At 44.8% G+C, this 11,755-nt stretch overlaps 1 protein-coding gene across 1 annotated transcript in view; it reads left to right on the top strand.

The window, feature by feature from the left end:
• The first annotated feature begins 11,554 nt into the window (after positions 1–11,554).
• CTNNA1 (catenin alpha 1) overlaps positions 11,555–11,755 on the top strand; it is a 223,156-nt gene continuing 222,955 nt past the window's right edge. The window contains exon 1 of the mRNA XM_066342973.1: positions 11,555–11,663. The gene's annotated coding sequence lies outside the window, so the exon portion shown is untranslated. The remainder of the gene's footprint in view (positions 11,664–11,755) is intronic.

Raw genomic sequence — 11,755 nt, forward strand, 5'->3', positions numbered from 1 at the left:
TCAAGACCCCGAGGTTGCCAGCTTGAGCGCGGGCTCATCTGGTTTGAACAAAAGCTCACCAGCTTGACCCAAGGTCACTGGCTCGAGCAAGGGGTTACTCGGTCTGCTGAAGGCCCGCGGTCAGGGCACATATGAGAAAGCAATCAAATGAACAACTAGGGTATCGCAATGCGCAACGAAAAACTAATGATTGATGCTTCTCATCTCTCCATTCCTGTCTGTCTGTCCCTGTCTATCCCTCTGTCTCTGTAAAAAAAAAAAAAAAAAAAATGAGAAGTGGGGCCCTGGCTGGTAGCTCAGTAGATAGAGCCTTGGCCTGGCATATAGACATCCTGGGTTTGATTTACTGGTTAGGGCTCACAGGAGAAACAACCATCTGTTTCTTCCCCTTTCCTTCTTTTCTCTCTCTTCCCCTCCCACAGCCAGTGGCTCGATTGATTTGAGCATGGCCCCAGGTGCTGAGGATATTCTTGTTCGTGTGAGCGCACCAGCCTCAGTACTTGAACATAGGCCCCAGATGGGTTTGCTGGGGGGATCCTGGTTGGGCCAGATGCAGGAATCAGCCTCATTATCTCCCCTCCTTTCACCTTAAAAAAAAAAGAAGAAGAAAAGAGAGAGAGACAAGTGGTGGGGAAGAATAAATAGGCAGAGCACAGAGGATTTTCAGGGCAGTGAAAATACTTTGTATACTATAATGGTGAGTATATGTTATTACACATTTGTCCAAATCCATAGAATACACTGAATCTTTTTCTTTCTTTTCTTTTCTTTTCTTTTTTTCTTTTTTTACAGAGAGAGAGTCAGAGAAAGGGATAGATAGGGACAGACAGACAAGAATGGAGAGATGAGAAGCATCAATCATTAGTTTTTCGTTGCGCATCGCGACACCTTAGTTGTTCATTGATTGCTTTCTCATATGTGCCTTGACCACGGGCCTTCAGCAGACTGAGCAACCCCTTACTCGAGCCAGTGACCTTGGGTCCAAGCTGGTGAGCTTTTTTTTTTTTGCTCAAACCAGACGGGCCCGCGCTCAAGCTGGTGACCTCGGGATCTCGAACCTGGGTCCTCGGCATCCCGGTCAGATGCTCAATCCACTGCGCCACTGCCTGGTCAGGCTCTTTTTACTTTTTTTGACAGAGAAGAGTCAGAGAGAGGGACAGATAGGGACAGACAGACAGAAAGGGAGATGAGAAGCATCAATTCTTGGTTGTGGCACCTTAGTTGTTCATTGATTGCTTTCTCATATGTGCCTTGACTGAGGGGCTACAGCAGAGTGAGTGACCCCTTGCTCAAGCCATCGACCTTTGGGCTCAAGCCAGTGACCATGGGGTCATATCTATGATCCCATGCTCAAGCCAGTGACCCCGCACTCAAGCTGGTGAGCCTGCACTAAAGCTGGATGAACCCATGATCAAGCCAGCGACCTCAAGGTTTTGAATCTGGGTCCTCTGTATCCCAATCCAACACTCTATCCACTGCGTCACTGCCTGGTCAGGCACAACAGTGAATCTTTTTTTTTTTTTTTTTACAGAGACAGAGAGAGAGAGTCAGAGAGAGGAATAGACAGACAGACAGACAGGAACGAAGAGATGAGAAGCATCAATCATTAGTTTTTTGTTGCGTGTTGTGACACCTTAGTTGTTCATTAATTGCTTTCTCATATGTGCCTTGACTGTGGGCCTTCAGCAGACTGAGTAACCCCTTGCTCGAACCAGTGACCTTGGGTCCAAGCTGGTGAGCTTTGCTCAAACCAGATGAACCTGTGCTCAAGCTGTTGACCTCGGGGTCTTGAATCTGGGTCCTAGGCATCCCAGTCTGATGCTCTATCCACTGCCTGGTCAGGCACAACAGTGAATCTTAATGTAAACTATGGACTTTGGATGATTATGATGTGTTAATGTACATTTATCAGCTTTAACAAATGTACTACTCTGTTGGTGGATACTGATAGTTGGGGAGGCTATGCATGTGTGGGGGACAAGAAGCATATGGGAAATCTCTGTATCTTCCTCTCAATTTTGCTGCATACTGCCTGACCAGGCAGTGGCGCAGTGGATAGAGCATCGGACTGGGATGCAGAGGACCCAGGTTTGAAACCCTGAGGTTGCCAGCTTGAGCACGGGCTCATCTGGTTTGAGCAAGGCTCACCAGCTGGAGCCTAAGGTTGCTGGCTTGAGCAAGGGGTCACTCAGTCTGTTGTAGCCCCTTGGTCAAGGCACAAATGAGAAAAGCAATCAATGAACAACAAAGGTGCTGCCATGAAGAACTGATGCTTTTCATCTCTCTCCCTTCCTGTCTGTCTATCCCTCTCTCTGACTCTCTGTCAAAAAAAAAAAAAAAATTGCTGCATACCTAAAACTGCTCTAAAAAATAAAAGTCTTTAAAAATGGCTTATAGGTTGGAAAAAAACAATATAAATGATCTCAGATCCAATACAGCGGTCCTCAGGTTACGAGATAGTTCTATTCCTACAACACTGACGTAACCCAAATTTTTTTTTTCAAATATTTTATTTATTGATATTTTAGAGAGAGAGTAGTGAGAGAGAGAGAGACAGAGAGAGAAAGAAGGGGGAGGAGCAGGAAGCTTCGACTCCCATATGTGCCTTGACCGGGCAAGCCCAAGGTTTTGAACCGGCGACCTCAGTGTTCCAGGTCGATGCTTTATCCCACTGCGCCACCACAGATCAGGCACCCAAATTTTGGTATAAGTCAAAACACACACCTTAGTCTGAGTCACTTACCTATCCTAACACAGTTATAAAATCATAATCTAGAACAGGGGTAGTCAACCTTTTTATACCTACTGCCCACTTTTGTATTTCTGTTAGTAGTAAAATTTTCTAACCGCCCACCGGTTCCACAGTAATGGTGATTTATAAAGTAGGGAAGTAACTTTACTTTATAAAATTTATAAAGCAGAGTTACAGTAAGTTAAAGCATATAATAGTAATTACTTACCAAGTACTTTATGTCGGATTTTCGCTAAGTTTGGCAGAATAAATCTTTTTTTTTTTTTCTGAAGCTGGAAATGGGGAGAGACAGTCAGACAGACTTCCGCATGCACCCGACCGGGATCCACCCGGCACGCCCACCAGGGGCGACACTCTGCCCACCAGGGGGCGATGCTCTGCCCCTCCGGGGCGTCGCTCTGCTGCGACCAGAGCCACTCTAGTGCCTGGGGCAGAGGCCAAGGAGCCATCCCCAGCGCCCGGGCCATCTTTGCTCCAATGGAGCCTCGCTGCGGGAGGGGAAGACAAAGACAGAGAGGAAGGAGGGGGGGGGGTGAGAAGCAAATGGGTGCTTCTCCTATGTGCCCTGGCCGGGAATTGAACCCAGGTCCCCCGCACGCCAGGCTGACGCTCTACCGCTGAGCCAACCAGCCAGGGCCCAGAATAAATCTTTATAAAACAACTTACTATAGTTAAATCTATCTTTTTATTTATATTTTGGTTGCTCCACTACCGCCCAGCATGAAAGCTGGAACACCCACTAGTGGGCGGTAGGGACCAGGTTGACTACCACTAATCTAGAACATAAAAACACATCTAAGCCACAGAAAAAGGAAAAGGACATAAATACACTGTATTGTATACTACTGTACTGTGTATTTTTCTGCCACGCACAGCCAAACTACTATAGTTAGCCCATGCAGTCTGTAAGTGTGACAGCAAGGGCATAAGCCGAAACACTCATGTCTTAATTTTTTAAAGTTTTTATTGAAGTGAGTGTCGTAAACTCAAGATGTCATATGTCAAGACTGTTGTAACCTGATGACACCCTGTATATAAGTAGACAGTAAATAAAATATTTAGTTTAAAAAAAAGAGAGAGAGAATAAGAAGCCAACCTAAAGAGTTAGAGCGAAGAGATTTCCCAGTCGCGGGCACAGTAAGTGTCAAGACCCTGGTGTAGGAAAGATATGTTTTAGGAAAGGTGCGTTTTAGGAAAGGAAAGGAGGGCTCTAGGTTGCAGAGGGAAACTCAGTCTCCTGTCCTGGCTGCTCCTCGTCTTTAATGTTGGTCCTGGGCTTCCACTTCTTTTCATCGTATACTCCCCAGGTACAGATGACTACCACAATTCCAGCTCTGCTTGGGGCCTTTCCTGAGTTCAGGTTTGGTTACACTCGTTTGCAGGATAGCTCCTCTCAGATGTTTGGAAGGCACTAAAACTAAACATGACCAAAAATAGTCCTTGGTCTGCATTGTTTTCCCCCCCTACCCCTCCGTGCTTTACTTCCAAGGCTTCTTCTGGGTAAATGGCATCACTGTTTCCTCAGCTGATCAAGTCTGAAACCTTTCTGTCCAATCCACTGGCAAGACCTTTGCATAATCCCCAAATCTCCCCACTTATTTCCATCCCACTGCACTTAATATATTATATACTATCCTATATACAGTAAACTGAAAAGTCCCTCCGTCCTCCTCCCTGCGTTTAACCACTGGAATGCTTTGCTGGGTGTCCTTACAGACCTGTAACTGTTTATTCATTCAATTGAGTACCTGTTAGTGGCAGGCATATCCGCTTTAATGACACCACATTCCACTGGGGAAAACAGGCAGTAAATAAATAAATAAGCATATAATGTGTTAGGTGGTGACAAATGCTATGAAATACAGTAGGGTAAAGAAATAAAATGGAGCCTGACCAGGTGGTGGCTCAGTGGATAGAGTGTCGGCCTGGGATGTGGAAAGACCCAGGTTCGAGACCCCGAGGTCACCAGCTTGAGCACGGGCTCATCTGGTTCGAGCAGGGCTCACCAGCGGACCCAAGGTCGCTGGCTCAAGCAAGGGGTTACTCGGTCTGCTGAAGGCCCATGGTTGGGGCACATGTGAGAAAGCAATCAATGAACAGCTAAGGTGTCTCAACGAAAAACTGATGATTGATGCTTCTCATCTCTCTCTGTTCCTGTCTTTCTCTGACTCTCTCTGTCCCTGTTAAAAAAAAAAAAAAAAAAAAAGAAATAAAATGGAGAAGGGAGGGAAGGGAAGTGGGTGCTAGTGTTATTTTACAAAAGGTGGTTAGGGAAAGGTGACAAAAGGTGGTTAAGGGTGAGGTGACATTTGAGCAGAGGTCTGAGAGAAGCTGTGGAATGAGCTAAGGGTGTTCTGGGGAAAGAGCATTCCAAGCAAAGGGAGCTAGAAATATAAAGGCCTGAGACAGGAAAGTGCTTGATGTGTCACGGGAATATCTAGGACCGTAGTGTGGGCTGGAGTGGAGTGATGAAGGGAAAAGCCAAGGAAGGTGTGAGGTTGCTGGGAAAGATCATGCCAATTTTATTCAGAGTGAGATGGGAAGAACTGGAGGGTTTTGAACAGATGATCTTTTTTAAATGGCTCAGCTGCTATGAGAAGAAAGCATTAAAACAAATATGTATTCATTGTTTAAACATAAAAGGGATATTATGTGTGTTGCTTTACAATCTGCTTTTTTCCAAAATGAATTTTTAAAAAACAAATATGGTCATGTTATCTCTTTGTTTAAAATTCTTTGTGGTTCCCTATTCCCTCACAATAAAGTCTAAAGCCTTACAAAGCCCTGTCTAGTCTGGCCTCTGCCTACCTCACCAGCTCCCAAATCACAGAACTTGCTTTCCCAGAATGGGACTCAGGGCCTTCAAATGTACTACAATCCAACGCTTTCCTTCCCTCCCTATCCACCTTGGCAATGTCTTTTCTAGATCTTGCTTAGTCATTCTTTCATTTATTTAACTGATATTTATCGAGAGACCTGCTATGTGCCAGGCACTATTTAGGCACCAGGGACATAGCATTGAAGAAAACAGACAAAAATTCTAGCTCTTATGGGGCTTAAATTCTAGTGGGAGGAAGACAAGAGAAAACAATTAGTTAAAAATATGAATATATACATATTCATATAATGACTATAAATATATATATGACTTTATATGTCAGATGGTATTACGCCCTAAAGAGAAAAATAAAGCAAGTAAGGAGGGATGGGATGTGGGGGAATAGGTTACAATTTTAGATAGGGTGGCCAAGAGGAAGCCTCACTGAGAAAGTGACAGATGAGCAAAGATTTGGGGGAGGTGAGAGAGTGAGTCAGGCAGCTATTTGGAGGAGAGCATTCCAAGCCAAAAGCAAAGGCCCTCAGGTAAGAGCCTGCCTGATGTGTTCCAAGAGTGGTAAAGAGGCCACTGTGTCAGAGAACTCTGTGTGTGTGTGTGTGTGTGTGTGTGTGTGTGCGCGTGTGTGTGTGTGTGTGTGTGTGTGTGTGTGGTGGTGGTGGGGTAGTTGAATTCTGGAGGCCCTTAGAAAGACCTCGCCTTTTACTGACTGAAACAGGAGAGATTGGAGAGTTTTGGGCAGAGTGACAGTGACAGGATCTAATTTACATTTTAATAGAATCACTCCAACCACTGAATTGAGATTAGATTGAGGGAAGCAAGGGCTGAAGTAGAGAGACCAGTTAGGAGGCTCCGTAAAGTTCAAGTAAAGTGACCAATGATGGCTGACTCAGGATGGTAACAGCAGAGATGGTAAAAAGTTGGTGGATACTGAATATATATATATAAATATTATTTTAAAATTAAAAAAATTTTTAAATTTATTTATTTTTTACAGAGACAGAGAGTGAGTCATAGAGAGGGATAGACAGACAGGAACGGAGAGAGATGAGAAGCATCAATCATTAGTTTTTCATTGCGCATTGCAACACCTTAGTTGTTCATTGATTGCTTTCTCACATGTGCCTTGACCGCGGGCCTTCAGCAGACCGAGCAACCCCTTGCTGGAGCCAGCGACCTTGGGTTCAAGCTGGTGGGCTTTTTGCTCAAACCAGATGAGCCCGCGCTCAAGCTGGTGACCTTAGGGTCTCGAACCCCGGGCCCTCTGCATCCCAGTCTGACGCTCTATCCACGGCACCACCGCCTGGTCAGGCCTGAATATATTTTGAAGGTAGAAGCACAGCATGTTCTGAGAAATTAGTCATTAAATGCGTGAGAGAAAGGAAATAGCCAAGGATGACTCTAAAGTTTCTGGCATCAACAAGTAGAAGAATGGAGTTGCCATTGAATAAATGAAGGAAACTGTGGGATTAGCATGTTTGCACAAATTCTTTGTGGTTCCCTATTCCCTCACAATAAAGTCTAAAGCCTTACAAAGCCCTGTCTAGTCTGGCCTCTGCCTACCTCACCAGCTCCCAAATCACAGAACTTGCTTTCCCAGAATGGGACTCAGGGCCTTCAAATGTACTACAATCCAACGCTTTCCTTCCCTCCCTATCCACCTTGGCAATGTCTTTTCTAGATCTTGCTTAGTCATTCTTTCATTTATTTAACTGATATTTATCGAGAGACCTGCTATGTGCCAGGCACTATTTAGGCACCAGGGACATAGCATTGAAGAAAACAGACAAAAATTCTAGCTCTTATGGGGCTTAAATTCTAGTGGGAGGAAGACAAGAGAAAACAATTAGTTAAAAATATGAATATATACATATTCATATAATGACTATAAATATATATATGACTTTATATGTCAGATGGTATTACGCCCTAAAGAGAAAAATAAAGCAAGTAAGGAGGGATGGGATGTGGGGGAATAGGTTACAATTTTAGATAGGGTGGCCAAGAGGAAGCCTCACTGAGAAAGTGACAGATGAGCAAAGATTGGGAAAGCTGATTTCAGGAAATCAGCTTTGGACATATAGACATATAAAGTGTGAGATGTCTAGATGCCTACTGAATATCTAAGTGGAGGCATCAAGTCAGAAGCTGGATGTAGAAGTTCAGAATTCAGGGAAAAAGGTCATGTTGAGTTATATAAACCTGGAGTTGTCAGCATATTCAAAACCAAAACACTGGATTGATCACCAATGTGTTGATGACAGACAGAAAAAGAAGTTCAAGGATGGGCACTCTAACAGTAGTTTTTAGATTTTTGATCTCAAGATCCTTTTATACTATTAAAAATTTTGGAGGATCTCAAAGAGCTTTTGTTATATAGGTTTATCTATCAATGTTTATGACAATATTATTACATGTTATCATGAATAGTACAAAAGAAAAATGTTTTTAAAATAAAAGAAAATTAAGGGGTGTCACTGTTTTGCATTTTTGTGAATCTCTAATGTCTCGCTTAATAAAAGGTAGTTGGATTCTCATATTTGCTTTTGCATTCTGTGATAACAGATCATATATACATCATATAGCCTGTGGAACACTCTACTGTACACCAGGAGAGATTTGGAATGAAAAAGGCAACTTATATTTTATTATTATTAAGAAAATAGTTTTTACCTTACTAACAGACTGTATTTTGAGAACTGATGCTCTAACAGTGACAGGTTGGGAGGATTAAGAAAGAATCATCAAAGGAGACTAGATGTTGCCAGGTAGGTTGGAGGATGATCAGAAAAGCCTCATGTCTTGGAGGCCCACTGAAGACAGTGTTTCAAGGAAGAGAATGATCAGCCTGACCAGGCGGTGGCACAGTGGATAGAGCGTCAACCTGGGACACTGAGGACCCAGGTTCAAAACCCTGATGTCATCGGCTTGAGCGCGGGGTCATCTGGCTTCAGTATGGGATCATAGATATGACCCCATGGCCAATGGCTTGAGCCCAGAGGTTGCTGGCTTGAGCAAGGGGTCACTGGCTTGGCTAGAGCCCGCAGTCAAGGCACATATGAGAAGCAATCAATGAACAACTAAAGTGCTGCAACAAAGAATTGATGCTTCTTATCATCTCTCTCCCTTCCTGTCTGTCCATCCCTGTCTGTCCCTCTCTCTAAATAAAAATAAAAAAAATTAAAAAAAAAGGAAGAGAGTGATTAAATGAAGTCAACTGTGGACAGAGACTGACCACTAGATTTGGCATCATGGAGGTCATCAGGGACGTTTATAAAAGCAGGTTTTTTTTTGTTTTTTTTTACAGAGACAGAGAATGAGTCAGAGAGAGGGATAGACAGGGATAGAGAGAGATGAGAAGTATCAATCATTAGTTTTTCATTGCGCGTTGCAACACCTTAGTTGTTCATTGATTGCTCTCTCATATGTGCCTTGACCGTGGGCCTTCAGCAGACCGAGCAGCCCCTTGTTGGAGCCAGCGACCTTGGGTTCAAGCTGGTGGGCTCTTGCTCAAACTAGATGAGCCCGCGCTCAAGCTGGCGACCTCGGGGTCTCGAACCTGGGTCTTCTGCATCCCAGTCCGATGCTCTATCCACTGTGCCACCACCTGGTTAGGCTATAAAAGCAGTTTTGGTAGAGAGATGAGTGCTAACATCTGACTAGAGTGGGTCAGAGCATAAAGGTCCCTTCCTCAGGCCAATGAACCCCAGAGTAGGTTAATTTCCCCCTAAATCTATTTGTGTCTCTCCCTTATCTTCACCTTGACCTTCTTTTTCAATATTTGTTCAATACCTATCTCCTATCTCTTCCATGTTGTGAGAATAGGGATCAAGTCAGTTTTACTTACTCTCTAGTACAGTGACATATGAATACTTAAGACTTTTTTTTTTTTTAAGAGACAGAGAGACAGGAAGGGAGAGAGATGAGAAGCATCAACTTGTTGCGTCAACTCAGTTGTTCATTGATTGCTTTCTCATATGTGCCTTGACTGAAGGCAGGGACACTCCAGCCTAACCAGTGACCTCTTGTTCAAGCCAGTGACCTTGGACTCAAGTCAGTGACATTGGGGTCATGTCTATGATCCCACGTTCAAGCTGGTGACCTCGGGGTTTGGAACCTAGGTGTTCAGCATCCCAGGCCAACACTCTATCCACTGCGTCGCCACCTGGCCAGGCACTCAAGTCTTTCTTAGCTGATGGGGTATATTGCAAGTCTCTCATCATATTCTTTCTGTCACCTAATCCTCTTTTCCCCAAATAAACCTTGCACTTTAATTTTTAGAGCCTTAGTTCATTTGGGTTGCTATAACAAAAATACCACAGACTGGGTAGTTTATAAACAGGAATTTATTTCTAACAGTTCTGAAGGCTGGAAATTTCAAGTCCAGTATGGTTGTATTTTGGTGAGAACTTTCTTGTTCATAGAGCCTTCTTGCTGTGTCCTCACATGGCAGAAAGGGCAGGGGATCTCTCTGGGGCTTTTTTTTTTTTTTTTTTTTTTTTTTTTAGTGAGAGAACTGAACCTTCATTACCTAATCACCCCCAATCTTCTAATATCTTCACCTTTGCCAGTAGATTTTCAACATAAAAATTTTGGAGGGAACCAAACATTCAATCTATATAGCAGGGCCCCATGCTTGGTTTAATGCTCTGCTGTTGGTGTCTTGAAATTGTTAATTATTTTTGAACAAGGGGCCTCACAGATTAAGTAGCTGGTCCTGAGAGAAATGATGGATATACAAAGTTATGAAGCATAATCCTTTAATTCAGTCTTTTGTTAGTTTAAGCAAATATTTACTGATTGACTACTATATTTTTAGGTAGCCAGGTATAGTGGGGAGAAGCCATGGCCATTCCAGGGGAGGCCCAAGAAGCAAAGATTCTGAAGCCAGAAACAGAATAGGTTAGAGCTGGATAAGAATGGCCTTGTTAAGGTTTTGAGCACATTCACCCACAGATGTTAACTGGCCCTGCTTAGGGGATGAGCATTGTGCTGAGTGTTGTAGAGGATACAGCTCCTGTCTTGCTGAGTTTGCATTTCCTGGGGGAGAGTGAAGTGTGAATTGTAACGGATGAACATGTTGAAGGCAGGTCTTCCTAGCACCCTGCTCAGTACTCAGCACTAAGTCTGCAATGGATATTGTCATGCATTATTTTGGATTTATAGTCTAATACTGAAATCAACCTTGTTCATCATTCTGTGATGGAGGAAAAATATCATTGGGGCTGATTGAAATAGATTTTGTATTTTATTTTATTTTATTTTATTTTATTTTTTAGCACTTACCAGGAAGGTAAGAGTGGAGATAAAAGTCCCTAAATGGCCGGAAACTAGGGACAGAAACCAAGTCCTTTTAGCTTCCTCATCTGTCAAGTGAGGAGGTGATTTCTAGAAGGGTTTCCACCTTATATTACAGTCTGATTCTAGTGCTACTCTGTTTCAAGCTGTGAGGACTCAGTTTCTCTTGTAAAACTGAAGTGAGCCTAGAATACTTTTCTGGAGACCTGTAACTCGGTAACACCTGTGGCACTCCTCAGAGTAGTGTGCCCAGGTCCTTGGGGCACCAGCAAGGGATGAGACCGGCACCTGAGGGCCGCGCCCTGAGACTCACCTGTGCGCTTTGCTGTGACTCACCTGCCCTTCCTCCCACTCCGGCTGTTCCAGGAATAACCTCTCCTCCTTCCTCTCGGGAGTCATTTCTGGCTCGAGAGCCCAGTGGGGGCCTGGGATGAGGTAACTATGGGGTGAAGGGTGGCAAGGATGGGGTGCAAGAGGTCCTTCTGGTGGTTCCGGCCCGTTGTCGCCAAGCTTTCTTGGGTAGGGGCTCGCCCCCAAAGCGAGGGCCGGGAAAGCAGGGCAGCGGCGGGAGGCTCCAGGAAGAGCATGCCGGAGGGAGGTGCCGGGAAGAGCGGGCGGCGCCCAGGCCGCAGGGCGGGGGCCACGGCTAGGGGCGGGCCGGGGGCGGGGGCGGGGGGCGTCCCATTTCCTCCTAGGAGCTAGACCGGAGGAAGACAAAGCGGTGTCCGTCGGCTTCGGGCCTCGGGAATCTTCCTGCGCTCGCCCCTTTCGCCGCAGGTAACTCTCTTTGCGCGGTCGTGGGCTCCCCGGTCGGGCTGAGGGGCTCCTCGGGTGGGCAGGCGGGCGGGGCGCCGTCTTTCCGCCACCCC

Source organism: Saccopteryx leptura, chromosome 6, assembly GCF_036850995.1.
Source record: "Saccopteryx leptura isolate mSacLep1 chromosome 6, mSacLep1_pri_phased_curated, whole genome shotgun sequence".
NCBI classification, from domain to species: domain Eukaryota; kingdom Metazoa; phylum Chordata; class Mammalia; order Chiroptera; family Emballonuridae; genus Saccopteryx; species Saccopteryx leptura.